General features: G+C 33.4%; 1 pseudogene; it reads left to right on the forward strand.

Moving 5' to 3' along the window:
- Positions 1–18,834, forward strand: part of LOC107003773 — a 44,166-nt pseudogene extending 25,332 nt beyond the window's left edge.
- Positions 18,835–25,932: the final 7,098 nt, after the last annotated feature.

Here is a 25,932-nt window from a genome sequence, read left to right on the forward strand (position 1 = left end):
GGGGGGGGGGGGAAAGTGTCTATTTGTGCATTATGAAAGTTTGAGGTCAAAGTTAAAATTTCAAGCCAATTTTAGGGTCCAATATATGTATTATGCCTTAAACAAACTCCTCTATGAAACTGTCATCTTTAATATGTTTGCCAAAATTGGCTTTTAATTTTATCTCTTTCTGTAAACTTACTGGGGACCATAATTGTTATATGTTTTTTTCCAAATCATTTTTTGATTCGAGATCTTATGATGAATTAGGTTATCGGTATAGGACATATTTCTAATGATATCAACATTCTTGATGAATAAGAGCCTTGATTGGGTGCCTGCTCTACAATCATGTATCTATTTGAAGCACATTGACGATTATGTCATCGTTCTATGCCTCTGTTAAAGGAGATATGTCCTCAGTTTAAAAATGTTTCTTCATTGGAGTGTGACTCATGCTTATTTGCAAAATATTATCGCATATCGTTACCGTCAAAGGTTAATAAGGGAGTTTACTTGGCATTTGAGTTTGTTCATTCTGATTGTTGTGGACCATGTCCTGTGATTCTTATTTAGGGCACATGGATTTTGTCAGATTTTTGGATGATTTCTCTTGAATGACTTGGATTTATATTATGAAGAGTCGCTCTGCAGTGTGTACTCATTTTTGTGCCTTCTATGCTGAAGTGAAAACTCAATACAATGTTTAGGTACGTAAAACTAATGAGTGATAAAACCAAAGAATACAGGTTAGAATTTTTAGGATTGTATATGAAACCACATGGTATTCTACACAAGTCTTCATATATTGATACACCCTCTAAAAATGGAGTTGCTGAGAAAAAAACATGTATTTTCTTTAAACAGCAAGAGCACCCTTGTTTCGAATGAATGTCCCCAAACAGTTTATGGAAGATGCTTGGGTAATATGGGAAAGTCTATCATTTAATGAAGTCTTTGTATTGCTTGAACTGAACTCTGAACTCCTAGGGCTTTTTTTTTTAGCAAATTAAGTGAGGTAGTTCAAGTTTTTGGATTGAAAATGAGTAGATATGATCACTCGATCTTCTACCGACAATCTTTAGTTTGAACTATCCTCCTTGTTGTATATGTCGATGATAATTAATCACAAGAAATGATTATGTGGTGATCTGTTCCCTCAAGAATTTTTTACATACTATGTTTAAAAGAAAGAACTTAGTCTAGTTGAAATACTTTTTGATAATAAAAGAAAAAAAAGTAAAATTTTCTATCTAAGAGGAAATATATTCTTGACTTACTTGCAGACACGCGAAAGTTAGCAGTTAAACCTTGCACTACTCATAAGGTTCCAAATGTTCATCTTATGAAAGATGATGACCATCCTCTTATATATCAAAAGAGATATAGAAGGTCCGTTGAGATGATAAACTACCTTACACGGACTCGTCTAAATATTGCTTTTTCAGTATGTTATGTTAGAAATTTGTGTCTTCGCCAACTATTAAACATTGGTAAGCTTTGGAACATATTTTGTGTTACCTCAAAGGTGCTCCTTGACTTGGTGTATTTATAGCCAACGGGGACATACTCGTGTTGAGTGTTCTGCATATGCTAATTGGACAGGATCCAACATTGATAGAAGTTCTATTATATGTTATTGTGTCTTTGTTGGAGGAAACCTAGTGTCATGGAGAAGTAAGAAGCAAAATGTTGTATGCTGATCTAGTAAAGAATTAGAGTACTGAGCTATGTCAAAATCAATGTGCGAGATTATGTGGATACATCACCTTTTAACTAAAATTGGGTAAAGGCATCATACACCAGTAAAACATTGGTGTGATAATCAAGCTACTCTTCATATTTCCTCAAAGTTGGTGTACCACAAATGAACTAACATATTGAGATTTAATGTCAATTTATTGATGAGAAGATTAAGGAAAATGTGGTTTCCACTAGCTATGTAAAGACAACGGAGCAACTAGCTGATTTGTTGATAAAAGTGTTGAATGAGAGTCGAGTTAATTATTTTTGTAACAAGCTTGGCCTTAAAAATATCAATGCTCTAGCTTGAGGGGATGTGTTACAAAATCATAGTCATATAATAAATATAGATAATATAAATGATTTTCTAAGATTTGAATATCCAGTTACAATAGTATTTGAATATCCAGTTACAATAGTTAGATTGCTCTGAATATCTTGTTGCTATAGTTAGACTGCTCTCTACATGTATTTATATCATTGTACTCTTTGAAAAATATAGATATTATTCTCCATATCTTTTCTCAATTACATATACCTATGGTAATATAATAATAAAGACTTCTTTCCTATAAATGTGCTGAAAATGCTATTCTTTCCATTTTTTCTTTTTATAGCGGAGATAGTCTCACGTTACGACAAGCATGTTATTAGAAGACTCTAGTTTTTCTTCCTTGTACTTGATAACTAGAAATGAACCTTAATGAGTTGAGCAAAAGCACCTAGCCTTTCTTTCTTCCCCTTGATGAGTTGCAAAACAAATGTATCATATGATTTTAACTCCAAAGGACCTTGTGAATTCCATTGCATTCTTTTTAACTTTTTCGCATACAATGCAATATTATTTTAATTCTATGTAGAATCCATTACATAGTCGAAAAGGTTGTGAATATTGTATCGACATATTTCTCGTTCACTTCTACTATTTGCAAACAAAGAAATGCGTGTATTACTTACCGCTAGTACCTTAGGTTTTGATGTATTGCATGCCACTACTACCATATGAAGTTCTCACTGTATGATCTAGTGTCACAGTTTATGCAGCTTCAGTTTTTGGAAGGAGGGGAGCGGTCAGCCCCGATATGATGATTGCATCGGAAATTTGAGATCCTGTAGTAACTTGTGGTATAGTTGTATCTCAGACGCATTAGAGAGTTTTCACTTCTTTCAAGACATATTAAATGGATCTTTAATATTTAATATAACATGCTCATGGATGCAGTTTATACCGGTCTTGATTCTTTTTAGGACCTGGGCTATGATAAATCAGTGGTTATGGAGATGATTGAGAATAGGAAGACAGTGCAGCTACTGTTGTCCACAAGTTTCTCAGATCATCAAAACCTTAACAGTTGTGTCTCACATATGCTCATGACATACTTTGTGTGGTTGCACTTATTGGATTTTTTCGGACACATAAGCTTAGGAGGTTGATGTTGGTATCCTTTTCTTTAAAACGATTCAGTTTAAGAACTTCCTTGGCAGTATGTTGTTGTCAATATTCAATCTTAACATGAGCAAATTAAATGGGTCATATTTTGCTATTTTTGCTTCCTCCAAACTTGAAAAAGAAGAAATTAAAAGAATTGGTCATTTGATTATTTTACTAATCAAATTGGCCAAATTATTAGCTTACAACTAAAAATGACTATTCGATAATTGTGCTAAATAATAATCTAATTTAGCCCAACTATTAGGTAATTATCATAATACATAATAATCTTATTAACCCCCCCCCCCCGTTTAAGTGATTCCGTTAAATCTTTCAAACTTTAATCTTTTTACTTCTTGTAAAAGATCCGTCAGATCATCTAGGTGGCTATAAAGATGAGTTGTTCCATAGAACTCTTTGATTGTGCAGTACAGAACATGTAAAAACATGATATCTTTTACTTATTTAGTGATAACTAACCCTTTTGAAGGAATGAATGTCCATCAATGAAATATTCAAAAATTTATTATCATGAAAAATATCTCTAGAAAAATATCCAACCATGATCTTAAAGTTCTCATATCTTGCATAATTAACAAAAAAAAAATCATTAGTTAGATAGGTCGTAAATATGAATATTATAATAAATGAATCAATACATTGAGTGTAACTCATATTTAAATAATGAAACTATTTAGGGAGATTTGAATCGGTTGAGAATGAATGGATATAATTTCTTGTATCAATAATGTACATTTGTAATATAGATTTATACATCGCCTATAAAAGAGTCTATCCTATTTGTATTATATGGATATAAAATATGACATTGATATATTATAAATACATGTAATAATCTTTTTATTAAAAAAAATTATTGTTACTTGTATCATTAAATTTAAACTATTTTTAGGTAAATAAATACTACTTACTATATACACAATCCTTTTATTAGAAACATTTATTTTATGTTTATGAAATTTTCCAATATTTTTAGGAAAAACATCGAAAAAGTTGTACGTCTGTCGAATGTGAGTTTGTTGAGATTTTATACACTAAATAAATGCCAAAATGCCTTCACACCAAATACCCCTCTATTTAGTTTTTGTAAGAAATGTTGTTTTCCACTCTTCCCCTCAACGGCGCAAGTCTCACTCTTCTAGGAATCTATGACGATTCAACAATGGATGGCGAACAACGAAAAATGTTTATAGACAATGAGAAGGTAAAGTTTCTTCATTTCCCTTTGATGCCCCTTCTAATTTACCTTCTATTATTTAGTGAATTAACTTACTTTTCTACTCTATTGAAAACGCTCATTATGTCAATCAAATGTCGGGATAAGAGATATAAACCATTAAAATTAATGAATGCTAATGGACACCGATAAAGATGTCATGCATGTGCTCTCATACTCTTCTTTCATTAATTTAGATGTTCATGTGGCTAGTAGTTTATGGTATCAGAGAATCTAGGGTTATTGTAAGAGGTTTTTATGATATCCAACTATATAAAGAAACATCATGATTAGAGAGGAAGTAGAGTTTTAGGATCTAGCTGAAATGGAAATTGTACAGAGAAATAGCGGTAGATAAAACCTGGAAATGCTTTTTATTTGATAGAACGGTCTGTCATAAAATCCATGAATTCCTTTCTCGCAAATGGTATATGACACTCAAGCTCCATTTGGTCGATTTTTCTAAATATTAGTGATCTAATCTAGCTCACGAGTGTCTACAACCATTTCTCGATAATTTATTTCTGAACTTGATCGAGCAACCACACATTATGTTTTACCCTTCCATGATACAAAATTACCTCTTACTAAAAGGCAATCATATAAACCTGAACTGTCTATGAGAGGGTGATCCTTCCTAGTCTCATTTATATCTAGGGATATGTTTATGGCCTGTATTATCGAAGAGAAGTCCTATACCCCAAATCATTTTATATACGCAAAATACAAACAATTGCATACCAATAATTATTATTGGGAAGTCAGAAACATTCATCTAAGACTCAAATGAAAAGAATGTCAGGTCTAGTCACTATAATTTAACTTTCTAACTATCCATCTGTACCTTCTAGAATCATTGAGTAAGTCCCCCTATCCTGGCAGGAGTTTAGCATTGGGATCCATAGGAGTGTTAATAGGTCTACATCTCATCTTTCTTATCTATTCAGGAATGGACAAGGAACATATGCATTGCAAAATAAAAATACTTAATCTAGATTGAGTAACCTCAATACCTAGAAACTATATCACTCTCCCGAGGTATTTATTTTGGAAATACTAAAAGAGATTTACTGTCCTGATCATAGACAATGATATCAATAACGTCAACTTAAGCCACCAAATATATATTAATAAAGCATGGAGTGATTAAATCACCATGAATCATGGAAAACTTCTTAATAACTTTTTGAAATCCCCAAATCAACTTCACGAAGATAGTTTCAAACCTTACAAAAACTTGCACAATTGACATACAAGGAAACTAGACTCCCCGTCTAATAAATCATGTGGTAAAACATTTTAATGTCCAACTGATGAAGAGGCCAATGAAAGATAACAACCATAGATTAAAAAAGGCAGATATATTGTATTTTAGCCAAATGAGAGAAATTATCATTCTAATCCCGTCCCAAATATTTCCACATATCCTTTGTAAGTAAATTGGAAAACATAGATATGTTGAAAATAGCATACTAGTCACTAGAAAATGCTCAAAAATTTGTATAAAACATATTGATTCTCTCTAATTGATGAGTCAATATTGAACAAGAACGTCTTGGAAATACTAGCTAGAATAGGCTCACGCATTTTCACATGGTACTATCTCATTTGCTAGAATCCTACATCTAGCCTAGCGTGAAGTATTTGTAACCAATAACGTTGGTTAAGATTTGGTCGCCGGAGGTTCTAGACCTTGCATTGGTGTTAAATTTTCCCTAACTCCAAAGATAAAAGAGATAGTTGTGAGTATTCACTAGAATTTTGATAGTGACAGCTAAATTTTCTTGAATGAGGCACAATTATACTATTTTTTATAATGTTGCGGAAAGAAGTACACAAGCCCGCACATGGTGTTCATCCTCTTGGAGTTGCCTTTTTTCTTCGTAATAATAGCCAATATTGCATGCTCTAATATGACATATTTTTTTCAATGAGTATCAATCAGGTGTTCAATATGTAAATTTCACCACTAGTGCATATAGAATGTTATAGAATAAACAAACTATAAAAATATTTCTTGATCCATGGGATGGTGAGTTCTCTATTATGTGATAGGTTGAAACATAATAGGCTTAGTTCTTATTGGATAGCGGTGTTATGTAGGGTTGTAATGTTGTTTTTGTTGTAGAGGGAGTTGTACTGGGTTGATGAGCCACTATTGGTGGCTTGTTGCCGGCCGGCGTTACCATATCAACTATTCTGGAGAGATTAGGTTCACAATGGTAAGATTTCTCTTGGATAGTATTTTACTTAAGTGTAAGGTATGAGAATTTTTCAACCCTTAGGGTGACCCAGTGGTGTAGCCTTGGAAATTCCATAATAGAGGTCTGAAGTTTGAAACCAATTGCCTATAAAAGAAAGGAGTTTTTATTTTAGGTCGAGGTCGTTGCACCGGGATTTTCTTGTGCGGTTTACTTCTCCTGTGTGGTTTGAGATATAGTGCTTATGAGTAAGAGTTTGGCCTTGTGAGCTCCAAAAGAGTAGCAACTGCGGGTTCCCATTGTCATAAAAAAAAAAGATGGCATGAAACTGTTTAACTAAAGTTATTTCACCCAAGCCCTAACACAAACCTTACTCTACAACCTACATCTTCATGTAGTTTCACTCAAGATAGTATCAAATTGTAGGAATATTCGGCCTTAATAAAAATCCTTTGTGTTTTAAGTAAATAATATTCATAATGCGACCTATATTAATTCTTCACATAACACTTCCTCAAAGAATCTCTATGTGGAAGCCATTCTGTCAAAAAAATGTATGAGTTTCTAATAGTGTGTTACATGCTCCTCATACGACAAAAAATCCATAATTTAGATTATAACATTCTTGATCATATCACATCTGGTTGAATTAGATGTAAATAATTGTGGAGTTATATTTTATTTTACTACCTCATTACATACTTGTTATAGCTTCCTCTTTCAATTGCACGTTTTAACCTTTACAAACATTCTCTTTTTGTTGATATGTTTATAAAAGTTATTCTTTACCAAATAACAAGAAATATCTGGAAAAATTAATAGGTCTGACCACTCGAATAAAGATTTCCCGTCAACTTGTTTTGAGAATATATGCTAGCTGAAATTAGGAGAAACAAACAAAGGAATTTGAGTGTCTATTACAAAAAAAAGTTAAGGACTCCTAAAAATTTTTGGTTTTCTCCCACAATGCCAGACCATGGAAATTCACTTCTAGTATTATATTTAATATTTAATTTTTATTATTCTGTTACCTCGACAATGTAAGTCGAGGATCTATCAGAAACAAGCTCTCTATCTATATGAGATTGGGGTAAGGTCTGTGAACAGTCAACAATCCCAACCATCCGAATACCCCTGTTGTGGATTACAGTTGTTATGTTGTTGTTCTGGAACTTTGACAAAGGTGCAAGTTAGCTTGTACTTGTTCACTAATTTTCAAGAACTACTAGAGGCTTGATGCAAATGATAGTTGTGTTCTTTTGAGAAATACATTAAGAGAGAGCCTAGATGGGTATAACTAACAGGCAAAACTTTGTCAAGTTTCAAGCAAATCAGATTTATCTATGGGATAAAACATGCTCTTTTATAACTTCGTATCTGATTACTCATAAAATGGCATGTAAATGGGGTTTATCTTGTGGTTAGTAAATTAATGAGGACTATATTCAAGAATTGAGATTACCATGTAATCACTACCTTATTTTATTTGGTTTTATTACCATTTAACTTCTTACTCTTCAGATATGGAAAAGTCATCTTGTTAGCAAGATATGGTGAGTTGGTGATGTTGGCTAAGGGTTTAGTTGACTTTTCTTGATGTTACTAGGTGGTTAATACTGGTCTGTTGGTATTCATCTGTATGCCTATTCACTCTTGAAATCTTAATGTTCAACCTTCATTTGTATTTTCAGAAAGAAAGTATATTTCATGTTCCGTCTAAATGAAACAATTAGTATTACTTGTTCACTGTATATATATGTTGAGTATGCTAGGACCTTATAATAGGCACTTGTTGGGTCTTTTATTAATAAGAAACTTTAACAAACTTATGGTTGCTCTTACGTTCCTTTTCCAGCTACAAATGAGTCCTAAGGAACTACATATGCATGATCCATAGCTCAATCAAGGAGGTCATATGTGTTCCTTTAGTTTTGCTGGCAATCGGGACATAATGCAAAATGGAACTGCTGAGGCTTTTGTCTACGAATCCAAGGTGGTTATGATTTTAAAAGATTTCATCGTAGTTTATTTTATTTTTTCATTAATAGATGTAATATATACAGTAGTTTTTATTATTTTTATAGATATATCTACTAGCATCAATTATTTGACATGTAATGGACATGATAATATTTGTGAAGTAAATAGATCAATATTCATGACTGCGTCATTCAATCACTACAGAAACATGAGGAAGCATGAAGGAGATTGATATTCAAGTTAAACACCCAGAACATAATGCCAAATTCTTACATATTTAGAAGAAAAGATTGGATGATTCAATTTTGTATATATAAAAGACATTTTTTCTTTCTTTTCAAGTTAATTTTTTGTGATGTAAAATGCACATGTAATTTCAAAAGGTCATTGTATTTATTTTGTTCTGTCAGTAACCTAGAATATAATGTTTTTATTTTGTCTTTATGGGAAAGAAACAATCACACATAGTAAGATTTTAATATAAATGGGTGTCTTTCACATTTAAAGTAAATATGGATTTCGTGATTAACTTTGCGCAAAATATCAGACATCCGCTTGTTTCAGTGAGCTTAATATGCCTTCTCACTGTTTCTGAATTTTAATGTCTTGTTCTCGTGTGTATTGTAGTTGCTCTCGGGGAGATTTCTTCAGCAAGTGGAATTGGTTCTAAAAATAAGGAATCTTTTAATGGGCAGAAGGAGTTGGAGGCCATTGAAGAAATCTTAACATTGAACAGTTGCCAGCTGCCAAATGGAACTCTGATTACTCATATTATGTATATGAAGGACGTGATAGGAATTGTTGCTTTATTTGGCAAGGTTGACGATGATAATCTCAGCAGGTTAGTCTCACATATCATCCAGCAATTTTAGGCGTTTTCTAAAAAAATAGATAAAGAAAAAAAAAACGAGCTTTTTATCAGTCCACTTTCTATTCTAGTCCATGTTTAAGAGATCATAGAACCTGTTCACTGTGTCCAATCAAGATGACAATATTTGTTGCATTATGGTGAAGACTTGAGACAAAAGGTTTGATATGTTTTGGTCTTTGAATTTGTCATAAGTTAGACAAAGAGTTTGACATGTTCATCATGCTTTTTTTTATAGATAAGGGTAATTTTGTATTCAAAAAAACTCATCATCAAATGGATGGTGAATTGAAAGCTTACATCCCACAGGGTAGTGGCAGACCTTCAAAAGATATACAAAATTACAAGTTTCCTAGAAAATTGACTATCTCTATTCGTTCCCCTGCAGACTCTTGCTTACACCATAGTTCAACTTGCTAGTGAGGAGACTTTACAGAATTGATTGTTGATTAACTTTTTCCTTTTTGAGTATGAAGCAATATAATTGATCTCTAATTGTACTCCTGAACTAGAAAGAAGGTGTTATTTTGTGACCTTTTTGTTGACCTTTCACAAATTTCCTATGTCTATCTGTACAAAATGGTGCATGAATGTACATTTGTTTATAATGTATTTTCATTTCAAAATAATTAACAAAAAATTGGCATCTTTTTTATCCTAAATGGGGAAGGCGCCGAAAGAGTCAGCAACACATTAATCAGGAAGGATAGTCTATAATATAATTTTCTGGGAGAGGAGTCTTCATGATTTATCACGTTCCTAGTCTAGCACACATTTTAGATTTACTTGAATGACATCGGGTAATTATTTATTTCTAAGGAATTGTTTTTAATCCTATTCCTTTGTTTCTTTAGAACTAAACAATATATCACATGCATTTGATTTAGTATGTTTTTAAATTTTATTTATTTGAAGTGGCCGCACATACAATTTTTTTCTTTTAATTTGTATTATTGAATCATTATCTTCTCTACTTTCCCAAGGTAGGGGCATGACTGCGTACACTGCACCATCCAGGATCTACTTGGGGGATCATACTCGATGTGTTGTTGTTTGTTTGTATTGCATCACTAAATCATTTGGATACTTTCATTTTCATGTTTATTTTTTGTAAAGGGAAGTGTAGATGAAGGATCTTAAGTGGGAAAGCATAATATTTGTGGAAGATTTACAGAGAGCAAACATTGCTGACAAATGCAAAGAAGAAGTTTGAATTAACGAAACATGAATATGTCAAGTTTCTTTCACAATGATCTTCTAATCTTTAAGGGTTGTATCCTTGGGTATGTCTAGTTCCCAACTTTTCATGTTTATCTCGTTTCATGTTCCCTCCATTTCCCATTAATTCTCTCTATGTACCCAACATGCTATTCAATGATTATTTCGTAATAACTAGTGTTGTTTATACCAAGAAGGTATAAATTAACTCATCTTTAAGTTGATACAAGTAAAATCTTGACCTTATTTTACTTGACCCAAGAGTCTGCCACACAACCTAACCCTCGAGAGGCAAAGATCCAAGGTGATACCATATAATATAACTTTAACCTGTAACCTTACGGAATATAGAATGTTCTTGGGAATTCCTTGCAATAAGATTGAATGCTATTCATTACTAAATTCCTTTCACCCTTAACTTGCGAACTCGAATTAAATTGAGTGAAGCCAGAGATTCTTATCGTAGACTTGAACATATATTTCTCAAGAGTTGAAGAGGTGAAAGTCTAATAAGAGCAAAGATGGGTTTGTTTTGGTGATATTTTTCTCATTTGAGCATGCGGCTGTTGCAAATATGATGCAACATATCTTGCACCATATTTATTGTTCGGAAGAGATGAAGGAAACCCTGCTCCACAAATGAAGAGGACTAACTGCATGGATCACCCTCATAGTTTGAATTCCTGATGAGAGTAATAGAAGAGTATGTCATCTATTTTTTGTTTTAGACAGTTCAAATAAGCGTAGAAACAATTAATTTAAGGTGTTCTTTGTCTATTTTTTCAAAGATCTACTATGATGGATATAAAATATTGAGTTTCATCTAATCTTATTATTATCACAAGCAAAAAGTGGAACAAACATTTAACGTTAGTTGGAGCTTTTCAAAGTATAAGTAAGATATGGGCGTTAATAGAAAAATGTGTTTACTCCATGACTAATAAGTATTAGGAACATTATCTAAATGTGCCTTTTATTCATTTTAATTTCGAAAAAGGCCGAATAGAAAAAAAGGCCAAATTAGACTGTAATAATTTAAAATTTATTAAATATAAATTTATAAAATGACTAGAATTACGTTAAATTCATAATCAAATATATATTATGGATTAATATAATTGGGATATTTATTTAAGTTCAATAAATATTAATTCAATCTAATTGATTTGAGCTACAATAGAAGAGCCCAATTGCACCTCATCCTAAAGGCCCATTTTTTTTGGTGCCACATGTCAAATGACATGGAATACCAATTCAAAAAAGAAGCCAATATGACCATGGCATGTGTCAAAGATGATAAGCGCTCCATAAAGACCATATACTATAGAACTTCAAAGATGATAAGCGCTCCAATCCCAACTCCTCCATTGTAAAACTCTAAATAGGGTCCTTATAATTCGAAAAAGGGAATGAAATTTTAAACAAGAAGAGAGATAAAAGTCATGGTACAAACGCCATAAAAATTTCTATGAAGATATAAGTTTAAGAATTCAAGAATTAGATATAGAACAATCAAGATCAGGACCATCGGATTCAAGAACAATCTTCAACCACTTGAACTCAAGTAAAAGTCAAGATCAAGATAAAGTTTAAAGTGTAAATTTATTGAAGATTCAAGAACAATAATAAAAGCCCTTAAATTTATATTTGAATAAGCGAACTCATACGATTCATAGAGATTGTAACAGTTGCACTTTGAATAAATAAATATGATTGTTCCATAATTTTCAGTTCTTGATTATTGTTTTCTGGATGAAAATATTATCGTCTTCAAATTAGGCATGCCTAGTGGTAAAATCTCTACCAGTCATCTCAACTTTTCAAGCATCGAATAATATCAAGATGAATTCCATGAAGAACAGATCTTGATCAATTGCCTCTAAGGCCATTACCTCTAAGTTCCCTTTTGAAGTTAAAGACATTCTTGGTGTTTCCTTCGGATGTTTTAGAGATATTACAAGAAGCAATGTTGCTACGGTAAGAAAACAAACACTTTAAGTGTCATCCATATTAATTCCTTTTTTTTAGGTCTTCGACTCCAAAAGGAGCAATTTCCTCCAAAAATTCTATAGAAGGAGGAAGCATTGTTGCTAAAAAGATCAAGGAGACATTGGCTCTACTTTATCAGTCTGGTTCTAAACAATCTACCACAAGAGAGAACTATGATTCCACTATTGAATTATCTCCACATGCATTGCAAAACTTAGTCCATGAATCTTAACTTACACGAAAATCCATGCTACTCTCATACATCTCCAATGATCAGACAAACAATGGTTACTGTTGCTTCCTGTCATGAGGAACAACTCGCAAATCTCATAATGTTGGTTGAAGGATGAAAAAGCATGTAAAACACAAAAAGACTCAAACTTATACGTGAATGAATACGATTCAAGGATCGTTAGATAGAGAAGCGAGACATGCGCCATGAAAGGATATTGAAGTTTTAATGATCAGAGATCTTGCAAACAAATCATCGCTTAAAGAGAGGGTTACAACATGTGAAACTAGACAGAAGAGGCTATGCGAGATCTCAGCTTTACAAGTTGATGTTGCAATTCTTTGGAGAATTGTGGATAATCTGAAGTCGTTTGACTTCAATGACTTGATGAGAACCGCAGTGCATAATGATGCACCTGAAGAGGCACAATATCCAGACATAGATGTTGAGACTTATGAAGAAATGGGAACAAGATGGAAGGAGCTGACAACAACATAGAATGAGCACTACATCTTTGGGAACCTATCAGATCTAAGAGGTACAACAGTACAACCTGTAATTTAGAAATCATATGTTGAATCATCAGAATCAACTACTATTGGACTTGACACTACCACCACTGATGTGAAAGCTATTCCGGGCACTGATGCCCAACTACATGCAGTCGCTCAGAGATTTGATGCCTGGATAGGAGGAGAGACCGCATAGACATGATTTCTCTCCACATTCCTTCTTGTGTAGCTTTTATTTTATTTTATTTTTAATACTGATACTCACTTTAGAGGACAAACATTTGTTTATGATAGAGTGAGACTCATCTTGTTTTTTTGTGCTGAATATTTATGTGTTTTGATATATGTTTGGGTTGTTTGTTTAAATTGTGTTTAAAAAACTCCTCTCGCAAATGTTTGAGTGTATGGCTATCTTTTGGGTCCTAATTTCGTAATAATATTGACCCTTCTCAAAAATTTAATGTTTTAAAATTTTTGCCACCTCTTGTGTTGTAAGTTGCCGTTCTTGTACAAATTTAAGTCTCGTTTTCAATCAATACTGATAATTTTAAAAGTGTTCTCAATCGAACAACATGAATGTGTTCCCACAATAAGAATGAATGAAATTACATAGACAATATGTGAACTCTTTGCATCTCGTTGTGACTAGCCGAATATCAAATTGATATTTTTGTAATGACTATTGCACACTAGTGAAAGTGTGTTGTCTTGTTTGAATTAAGTGTCAAAGTCTTGTGTGATGAGCTTACTTTGAACCTTGCATGATCAAACCTGGAATTTTCTCGATTAGTCTAATTGATTTACAACGGTATCCTCTTTACATGATCTTAGTCAATTATTAAGATTGTGAGCAAACATATACATGTACCTCTTTTGTAGCCTACTCGTGAGTGTGTGAAACTCTTTTGAACACCATTTGAGTCTTAACTCTTCCTTGGATAAAGTATTCATGAAACCTAAGCCGGACGTTATCCACTACATATAATCCTTTTTGAGATGTTATATACGTAAATAGCTAACATAGGTCAAAACCCTAAGTTGAGGTGTTGTATGATGGGAAAGAAGAAGTAAAGAAGTGCAAGAGAAGTCTCACAAACCCATGCTATTGTACACAAATGGAAGCCCTCTAAAAAGAAAAAAGAGAACAAAAAAAGAAAAAAAAAACAAAACAGAAATGAAAAGAAAAGTAGTGAATTAAAAGCAAGAAACGAAAAGATACGGGTTTTAAAGAAATCCATGAAGGTAAATAAAAGATAACCTAGAAGCTCTTGACTAAGGATTAAGAAATGAAGATAAAGGATAGCTTAAAGAAATCACATCTTATTAGAAAAAAGTCACTTAGACCAAATGACCATACATTTGCACGCAGACTTGTTAGAAGCCTTATAAAGACTTTTTTATCTTAAATGAACCGAACCAAAGGTCAATTAGAAAATAAGGGAAAATCTATTGGCGAAGACATGCATTGTGTTCCTCTATGTCAGTGTGAGAATTGCGTTAGATTCCTTTTCCTAAGTTTATAAATCTGTGTGTGCAAATATGGAATATTTTTTTATGTGAGGGCATGTAGATATTATTGTTGAGCTAGAACTTGAATTACTATAAATTATTGTATGCTCAAGAATTCTTGGTAAGGGTGTGTCACAACTTGAATAGTTGGAGTATATAATTGAGCTTTGTATGAGTATCTTTAGTCTTTTTGTGTACATTCACGATAGAGTATTGTGAGGCACTATTTGAGACATCCTATTTGAACTGCTGAACTTGAGTCTTAGCTTGGGTCTTCTCCATTTAGCTTCTTTTGCTACTTGCGGCAAGAGATACAAAGAACGATCTTCCTATTTGCGAATGAACAAGATATGTTCAATTCCAACGAAAATATGAAATTAGATGGTTTAAGTGATAAATATTTTTGGCTAGTCTGAAGTAGGGGTTGGTACAAAATAAAAACCTAAATCAAATCGAATTACTTCGCTCGCTTGTTTTTGATTTTCCATTCTTAACCTGATTTTGAGTTCGATAAATGTTGAAACCAAATACAGGACCTTTTAAACAATCAAAATAAATTGCATATTTTCATTATCCTAAAATTCCACAATATATTACCTTCAACGCAATCGAAGAAATAGTTATTGAATTAATTGTCACAAGAATAACAAAAAAAATATTATAATAAAGCCCTTCAACTGCCTCTACTATAAAAGTTCTCTGTAACATAATTGAGTATAATTTACTCATACAAAGACATATTCAACTAGAAAAACAAACCCTATGATCTAATTGAGCCTTCAAAATCATATATACACAACAATAGAAAAGATCCACTAATAGGTCGACAGTTATCCCACAAAATTTTCATTCTATGGTACTTTTGTGATGTTTGATACAGAGAAAACTATTCTCTTTTGAATTGTTGTTTCCTGGTGCAAACTATACTAAGTAATACATTAATATTTATGACAATTTTTCTCCTAATAAACTATAGTTCTGTTAATGTGAGATTTAAATACTTGTATAATTCGAAACTACATCAAACTTTTCTTGTCCAAAAGTTTTGAGCTTGTATGACAAAGGTAAAAGACACTTGATAATTCTGTGAAGGAGCCATAAAATAATAAAGACAATACTAATCACAAAATTCTAAGCCAGAATTGACAAAACTAATTCACAAACGACAACTGTTAGTCTTTGGACTGAACGCCGCGAAAGAAATCAATCAACAATAGATTGAGTAAATTCAATTAGGAGAAATCTAGTGGATAAATCAGTGAAATAATGAAAAAAGAAAATCTAGCATTTCTTTTGGTAGAAAACATAGGGCGCTAAAAAGTTGGGGGAAATAAATTAATCTATGCCGCATTCTGTTTTGGCGTACAGCGAAATAGTATAATTAATTACTATTCCGAAATTAAAATTAACAACAATTAAAATTTATTGTTGTTAAATTTTGAAATCAGGCAACAATATTATAGTTCTTACTAAAAAGTTGTTGCAATTTATTTATATATAAAAAGTAATATATTAACAGTAGTATATGGCGACAAGGTTAAAATGTTTGCTAACAAAAATAAATCTGTGGTTAAAAGTTGTAAGATATAGAAACAACTAAATTAAGTTGTTGCCATATGACAATATAAGCCAACAATAATTTTGTTGTTGCTAAAACGTTGCTGCGAATTGTACATTTTCTTGTAGTGCGTGATAGAAATTGTTGCTTGTCTTAGCAAGTGTGACGATGATAATCTCAGCAGGTTAGTTTCACATAGCATCCACTAATTTGCTGGAAATTTCTAAAAAAATAGATAAAGAGGAAAAAAGAAATGAGCTTTGTATGAGTCCACTTTCTATAGTAGTCCCTGTTAAAGAGATCATAGAACTTGTTCACTGTGTCCCAATCAAGATGACAATATGTGGCTGAATTATGGTGAAGATTTGAGAAAAAAAGTTTTACATGTTTTGAATTTGTCGTTGATTATGGTAGAAGGTTAGTCGTTGGTGTTTGAACATTGTTGCTCTTTCTTATGTCTTAATAAGTGGTCCTAAATTAGTTGGAAATGAATGTGTGGTTTGCATAAACAGGCTTGGGAAATCTTCCCCTCACGAGATATACTCTAGGTTACGAGTTTGGCGCAAGTGCCATATCTTTACAAAGAATTAGACAGATTATGGAAGTTCACTTTACTTGCCAAAAAAAATTAGAAGTTCACAGTATTATGACTGTCATTTGTATATTGATCTCTTAAATCCAGGAGTCTCTCAAATTATCTTGGGCTAGAAACCATGTTAGGAGTTTTTTGCAAGACGCATCATGGACTTAAACCACTGCAGACATATGATATGAAAGGTCTTATGAATAAAAGTTCAGGTCTTCAAAGTACTGCTGCTTCAATTGGAAGACCTTTTGATCACCTATATCCTTTTATCTGTCTTGAGAACATAAGGTTTGACATGATGATCTCTTCTTCCAAATATATCTCATATTCTTTAGCACTTCTTTACTCCTCCTTGTTTTCTTCGATTTTCAGTCAATATGATTATTGTCGACACGGCTAAATCATATTGTGTTACAAGTACGTATCATGGTTTGAGAGACTCTATCTTCTATTGACTCTTTTCACGGTTGCAAGTATATAAAACAAAGACAGACATTATGTAGGCATTACCTTTTATAGCTGATGGATCCATATCGTTGGACGGTGGGATCATAAAGAGTGCTATTATATATTCCCTAGGCAAAAGGTTAAAAGGCTTGTCTTAAAAAGTGAGTTTATTATATTCATATGTTTTTGTTTTTTCATAGTTCAACTTGCAATTTTTTTTTGTTAGATAAGGTAATTTTCTATTCAAAAAAAACTCATCATACAATGTATGGTGAATGGGAAACTTACATCCCAGAGGGTGGTGGGCACACCCTCAAAAGACATACAAAATTAAGAGTTTCCTATAAAATCGACCATCTCTATGCTTTTCTCTACCAACTCTTGCTTACACCATAGTTCAACTTGCTTATGATGATACTTTCAAGAGTTGATTGTCCATTAAATTTTTCCTTTTTGAGTATGAAGTAATATAAGTGATCTCTAACTGTGCAAATGAATTGGGAAGCTAGTGGTATTTTGTTACCATGTTGCTTGACCTTTCACAAACTTGCTTTGTCTGTACATAATGGTGCATGAAGGACATTAGTTTGTAATACGTTTTAATTTCAAAATGATTCAACCAATTGTAATCTTTGATGAATCATTATTCTGAAGGGGAGGGCGCCAGAAGATTCAGCAACACAATAATCACGAAAGATAATCTATAGAATAATTTTCCTGGAGAGTAGTCTTCAGGATTTATCACGTTCGGAGTCTACGTCACATTGTATATTTACCTTAATGACTTCTGGTTATTATTTATATCATAGGAGTTGTTTTTAATCCTATTATAATGTTTGTTTACATCCAAACAATAAATTACTTGTTTTTGATTTCGTATGTTTATAAATTAGATTTATTTGAAGTTGCCGCACATACAAATTTTTTTTTCTTGGTGATTGTATCATTGAATAATTATCCCCTCTTCCTTCCCATGGTAGGGGCATCACTCCGTACACTGCAACCTCCCGGATCCTCTTGGGGTATTATACTTGATGTGTTGTTATTTATTTTTATTGCATCACTAAATCATTTGGATTTTTCCATATTGTGTTTATTTTTTGTAAAGGGAAATACACGTCAAATTTCCAAAGAATTCTAGAATGTCGTATCTACTTGAATGCTATTTTGAAATATAGATACAGATGAAACAGTTGATGCGGAAAAGGGTAAGATTTGTGGAAGATTTACATAGAGAGCAAACATTGCTAACCAATGCAAAGAAGAAATTTGAAATAAGGAAACAAGAACATGTAAACTTTCTTTCACAAAGCTCTTCCAATCTTTCAAGGATGTATGCTTGAGATTTTCTAGTTTATAACTATGCATTGTTGCCAATCTGTTTTTGAAAAAAGAATTACTGATTTCAATAAGACTTTGCAGAAATACGAAGTAACAAATGTTTATTGATACAGTAAGAAAAATGAATTTTTTTTTAAAGTAAAATCTCTAAAACAAACAAAATCTTGAAACTTAGAATGGAAAAGATCAAAACCACTGAATACTCAATGTCCTTTTAAGTAAATTATTTCCCTCCAGTATCCCTTGTTTGACTTTGAATATGTCCTCCCAATATAGAATGATCTCAATCACAAGCGTATAGTTACCAAAAAATCTGGTGTTAGCGAACCACTCAATATTAGTAAACTACCAGAAGACATTTTTGTGAGATAGTAGAAGAAGAAACTCACAAAACTGGTAAGAAAAATTCTGAAGAATGATGGTATTTATAGGCAAAAGGAATAGGTCCTGAAAGGTTGCAATTCTTAATGAATCCACACGACCATTAATGAATGTTCTCAACCTACAAAAGGTCCTGGATATTCCTAAAAATTACAATCTTTCCGAACAATCAATCCAATTGGTGGGATATTTAAATATAATCAGGAATGATTTTAAATAAAAGGGGTCGCGTGGATCCGATTCACGTCGGGTTAATAGACTTCAAAATTTGAACATTTCATTTCATCTAAAATAAATAATTGCAAATATTTATGTTATAAACTAATTAATAGAAAAAATTTTTGCCACTTGATTTCATTAAATTAATTAAATAAATAATTAAAACAATCTTTGTCAAAAAATTATCTTTCGATCGATCATTTTCCAAAGCGAAAGACGAAGACGAAGACGAAGCCGTAGCCTTAGCGAAGCTGTGCGATCGACGACGACAATGATGCGAGTGCTTCCCTCTTTCCAAGCCTTTTAACAATTAATAGGAGTGTTTCTACATGTAAACGCTCCTATTTTTATTTCCGCCACCGGTGAGGGACTGTTGTATTTTTATTAAAGCATAAAAATACTTTTCATGATTCCAACTCCTCAAGTCCCAACTTTTCAAGTTTCTCTCTTTTCATATTTGCTCCATTTTCCATTAATTCTTGTTACATACAAAAAAAATCCCTCATATTAATGGGTAATGGTTATAATAGGGGAATGCAGGGAGAAATGTGTACTTACAGGCAAGGATTAAGTGCATCTGGATAACTAGGTCTCACCTTGGACTTTTCCTAGTAAACACATGTCAGATATAGTCGATCAATCGATATATGCGATATCTTTGAACAGTCGAGCTTTGGTCTATACCTAGACAACCATATGTCACATAATTAACCCTTTAATGTTTAACGTTCTTATGGTTATGTTTGTTTCAGCCATGAACACCTACTGGTTTCATGAGTGTATAGAGAATAGGATTGTTACATAAAATTCTCATTTAAGCGGCTTACAGTTCACTCACATAGGTGTTCTTATCCATGTCATCTCTTAGATACACTATTTAGTCAAATTCTCCAAAGTTAGCACATCATTAAAAACCTTAAGCTTTATTAACTCATTAACAAGCCTTAAAGTCTTAACCTTGTTCTTGAACATTGTCTTCATCATGAGAATGGATTGAATTGATTGATAATGTCGAACTATCAGTCACATCATTATTTTTCTCCTTGAATCTCTTGGGATCTCTAGTCCGCTAGATAGAGTTACCGCCATGCTTACTTATCGTAAAGCGTAAAACTATTCCCTTAGATGAACTTTCAACTGCCTGTATATCACCACCCGAGCCTACACCCTGGGAGGGATTGACACTCGAAGACCAATCCTGGTCCTCAAGCGGACTCTTGGCCCGACTTACTTAATACAGCCGAAGACTAAAATCAACTTAAATAACAAATAAGACATGTTTAAAGGAAAGTACTTCTTATAATATCTTGGCATGACAGCACTCAAGTCCCAACAAGCAACAATAAATTCTAAACTAAAATATAGAGTCTACGAAGCCTCTAAACTTACTAAAGAGGGATGTTGAGACAAACCCCACAACATTCTAAAACTAAACAACTAAAAGCAAAAGAAATAGATGTCTAACGGGATTCAAGGAGTCTCACCACTGACATTGTAGCTAAATCTGGATCAACGAACCGTCGCATGCTGATCCTGGTTACTTGCATCTGCATCATAAATGATGCAGGCCAACTGACATCAGTACACTGAATGTATGAGTATGCGAGTTTGAAAGCTAAACAAAACTTATGCTTTAAAGGGATTTAGAATGAATACTTACCTTGGCCATGCTCAACTCATGATGTACTAACTCTTACTCGATATATGCAATTAAGACAAACTGCAATATAAGAAATGCTGACAGAAAAACTGTTTAAACCTCAAAGTATACATATATACTCGTACACAATAATGTCTGGGACATATAAAAAATACAATATTGTTATGTATAAAATATAATAACTGATGTATATAAAAATAAATTTACTTGTGTGACATTCTCTAACCGACAACCATCACTTAAGAGCTATAGTGATGATACAATGGTCTACCGCTCTCTGCCAGCGTATCCTATTGTTGGCAGAAGGTATGAGCTTAATTTCCTAATTGATCGACTAGTAAACTGTAAAAAGGATTCATCTAAAAAAAATATGACCCTTTTCTACCCATGGTGACTACATGGTTTATGGGGGCTATGAGATATCTCAACTTTTCCCATATCGGTGCTCAATACTACTCCCAAAAATATACTGACTCTTATGTTTAAAAACATATTGATTATTTTTTTGAGATTAGTGCTTAAAACTTAGTTTTAAAAAACTCTCATGGAAATTATAGTTTCCTCTTCCTTCTATATAGCTAGTCATAGCATATGTTAAAGTCTAGCTTCCCTTCAATCTCAAAAGTTTGAAAACATTTTTTTTAAAACATTTTTTGTTTGAAATCATAGGTACTACTCAGTTCCCTTATAAATCTTGTGCATTGAACTACACTTGATACTCTTTGCTTACTTGAAACTTACCTCTTATGGAATACTTAGTTCCCTTCTAACTTTTGAGAAGTGAAAACTTGATACTCTTTGCTTGCATGAAACTTAACTCTTAGAGAATACTTAGTTCCCTTATATCTTTTGAGAAATGCACTTTTTTCTCTTGACTTGAACTTTAAGTCTTTAAAACAAAGTGAAATTTTTTTTTTTGTGAAAGACTTTCGAAAACTTAACTTTATTTTGACTTTCTTCTTAACATCTAGACTTGGCTCTTAACTTCCCTGCCTTTGATATTATATTTCCTTGAATTGTATTATGGATTCAAGGATCATGATCTAATATTTATGGTTGATTTAATGATTTTTAGATGTACTCTTGAGTGTTGGAAATAACGAGGAATGAAGGGTACTTCACTTATGGACTAGTACGAAAAGATAGGGAATAAAAGTGTCTCCAGGGGTTTACTGGAGCTCTGAGAGGCGCGGATGCCATAGCGTGATGGATAAAGACTGTCCTGAGGTTCTCTGAGAGGCGTGGAGCGCCAGAGCTAGATGGACAGACTCTGTCCTGAGAGGCATTGGAGGCGTGGCTCCCCAGCATCTATCCAACAAGTTTTCCGACTTTCTTCTTCGTTTTTCATCTCTAAACCTTCCCAAACTCCCATCAATTCAACCCAAAATCTTAGGATCCCTAAATAGCTCATTACCCAATAGTTTAGACCCCAAAAAAGTCCGGAAATATCGATTTAAACTAAAAGATATCAACAACAATTAAACTAACGAGAACTTCAAACTTTTCATCAAGCATTTCATGATTTTCATTCAATTTGGCTCTAAATAATTGTAATGAATCGAATTGGACGGAATGACACCGAATGATCAGACATATCTTGTTAGCGATCACTCCGACGAAATCCACGAATTAATTTTTTGGCATTCTTACATCTTCTTCTCCCTTCACTTCTTTTATCGTTTCTCTCAAAGCCCTAGAAATACATCAACATGCACACATACAAGTAGTGTCAGCATATTTTCATTGCAAAAACTACAGCAGCTAACTAAAGATCAGGTGTTGGATAATTCATCTCATGAACCTTGAGTTGTTTAGAAGCATAAGCTATCACTTTACCATATTTCATAAGGAAACACTCCAATACCACTCGAGAAGCATCACAATAGACTACAAAGCCTTCATTACCCTTCAATAAAGTTAATACTGGAGCAGAGGTAAGTTTATCATTCAATTCTTGAAAACATTTTTCACAAGCTTTCGACCACTCAAACTTCACCTTCTTTTGGGTCAAGGCTTTCAAAGGAAAAGAAATGGAAGAAAAACCATCAGCAGACCTTCTATAATGCTTCGCTAGACCCACGAAACTCCTTATGTCATTGGGGGTTGTCAAAGGTCAAGCCAATTTTTAACCGCATCCGTCTTCTTCGGATCTACCTATACACCCTCACTTGAGAAAATATGGCACGAAAACATACGACATCAACTAAAATTCACACTTGCTGAAATTTGCACAGAGTTGGTGTTCTTTGAGGACTTGCAAGCCGAACCTCAAATTATTTTGATACTGATTTTCATTCTTGGTGTATATGAAAATATTATGAATGAACACAATCACAAATGAGTCAATGTAATCTCGTAAAACTCTATCCAGTTGGTCCATAAACGCCATCGGGACATTCCTTAACCAAAAGGATATCACTAGATAGTGACCATATCTAGTTCGGAAAGTTGTTTTATGGAACATTTTCACCCCTCACCCTAAGTTGGTGATATCCCAACCATAAGTGAATCTTGGAAAGTAGCTAGCACTATGGAGTTGATCAAAGAGGTCATCATACTGAGTGAGAGGATATTTGTTATATATGGTGACCTTATTTAGTTGGAGAATATCAATGCACATTCTAAGAAACCCATCCTTCTTCTTCACAAACAATGCTGGAGCACCTCATGGAGAAATACAAGGTTGAATGAAACAATTGTATAGTAAACCTTTGCGTTGGATCTTCAACTCTTTCAATTCATCCTGTCACGACTGGGGTCTAGTCCCTAGGCGGAACAGGCGTCGTTGACCTCCTAAGGTTGCAGACAATCCTACTTACGTCGTCATTACATTTGTTAGGTTAATTTAAGCGAAAAAATTTGAAACTTTTTGTTATGTTTGAAGTATACATAGACTTCATAATTATGACATGCATATGCGTATAAAGAAGTTCATTGCTCATGCGTATCAACCATCTATTAAAGAGTCATTCAATCTTGAAATAAATAGTATTATAGCATAAGAAACAATTGCAGAAATTGCACCATGACATAAGTCTGAACAGAATAGGAAATAAATACTAGTGGAACATGCTCCACTATCCTAAACCTATTACAAATCTAGAAACATAACGGGAGGCATCCTCAAATGTATAAGGACCTACCAAATCAGGATGAAAAGCTTTGATGTCCAAAAAACTGCAACGGATCTCTTCAACGCCCTCCTAAACCTGCACCTAAAGTTGTATAATGTATGGGATTAGTACACACTTGTAGTAAGTATGGGTGTATTAAAGTACACACCAAGGACATGCATGGCTAAGAAGAGCTCTCTCGTAACGATATGAATTATGGAAAGCCAAGTCAGTTGGATTTGCCAAATAAGATTAGGAAAGTCATCATTGTTTTCATATTGCAGACAACACATAACATATTTCATATATCACGTACATATATCACATATAATTTGTTCTTATGCCGTGAGACCTTGGAATCACGGACATAATATGAGGACTTCCCAAAATGAGGGCTCAACATATGGGACCTCAACTAGGGAGCCTTCTTTAGTAAACACAGAGTCTGCTTCATTCATTCATATGTACTTCACTTTTATTCGTTTGTAGTCTGATGTGAACACCAGCTATGCCTAGGATATTGATTAAGACTCTCATCAGGTTCACTATGCAATGACCAATAATGTCCTAGTGTCATTACTTTAGTCTAGTTCGCCTCTTGATTATCCTATCAAAACACCTTTGGTATCATTCATTTAATTATCTTTCATACTTTGAGGAACTTAAACTTTAACCGACATAAATCATGTGAGGATAATGAAATCCGATGTATTTCCCAAACCGAAAACAGGTGGAGTCACTAGCTAAGGTGAAACCAAAACATCCCTATCTCTCTTAGGTGGAAAACCATTGGCTAGTTCCCATGTTGGCAGCATAGTTCAAAGACTAGGAGATTTAAGGAGATCCGTACCCCCCTTGGTGGACAGTCTCATCTAATGAGAATTACGTGAACCTTCGTCCTTCCAAAAAGAAGGCATCACCTCTCAGAGCTATCCTATCGGTGCTCCGTTTAGAGTTCCTATTTACATTCAACTCATACATCATCGAAGCTTGCTTATAGCATGAGGTAGTCATCACTCATTATATTATTTGTCATCACTTCTTTAAGAATTAAGTGTGAAATTGTCCTTACACTTACATATAGAGTGTGATTGAGACTTGTCCCTTAATGTTCAACACTCTCTTAGGTGAGTACTTTTGGTGACCTTATTTGGCGTAGGTACATCTTGTATCACTTGTACTAGCATCTTTTTGTGATGCAACTGTGTTCTTTGTTAACATCTTTTCATTTTATTTTTACTCACCTTTCATTATTTGTTCATCGCATAACATACATATGCTCTCTTGGAATTTACATTGAGGGACATTGATTCTAGGTGTAGATACAACTTGTCTCACTTGCACTAGCCTCTTATCATGTTTTCACTATTTTCATTAGCATCGTAGTATAACATAATTACTCACCTTATTACGTAAATGTTCATTTTGTCATATGCCAATTCACTTGGCCTTGTAGTGTGTTTCACATTCTTACTTAACCCTCCGGGGGTCGCATCATTTCATTACATACATCTTAGGTTAACTTATTTTTAAACGTACGCTAGACTTATGAACCCATACGTACAAGCCATGTGGCTTCGTTCTTAATTCGTCTAAGTGACTCATACTTACCAAAGATTATGTGGTACAAAACTTATGCATCTTGTAAGTATGCCAAGGTCTCAATTTTTTATTCGTATAGGTCTCATCTTGGGCAACGGAACCCAATTTCAAATCCCTTGACTAAC

Source organism: Solanum pennellii, chromosome 11 (assembly GCF_001406875.1).
Source record: "Solanum pennellii chromosome 11, SPENNV200".
Lineage (NCBI taxonomy): Eukaryota > Viridiplantae > Streptophyta > Magnoliopsida > Solanales > Solanaceae > Solanum > Solanum pennellii.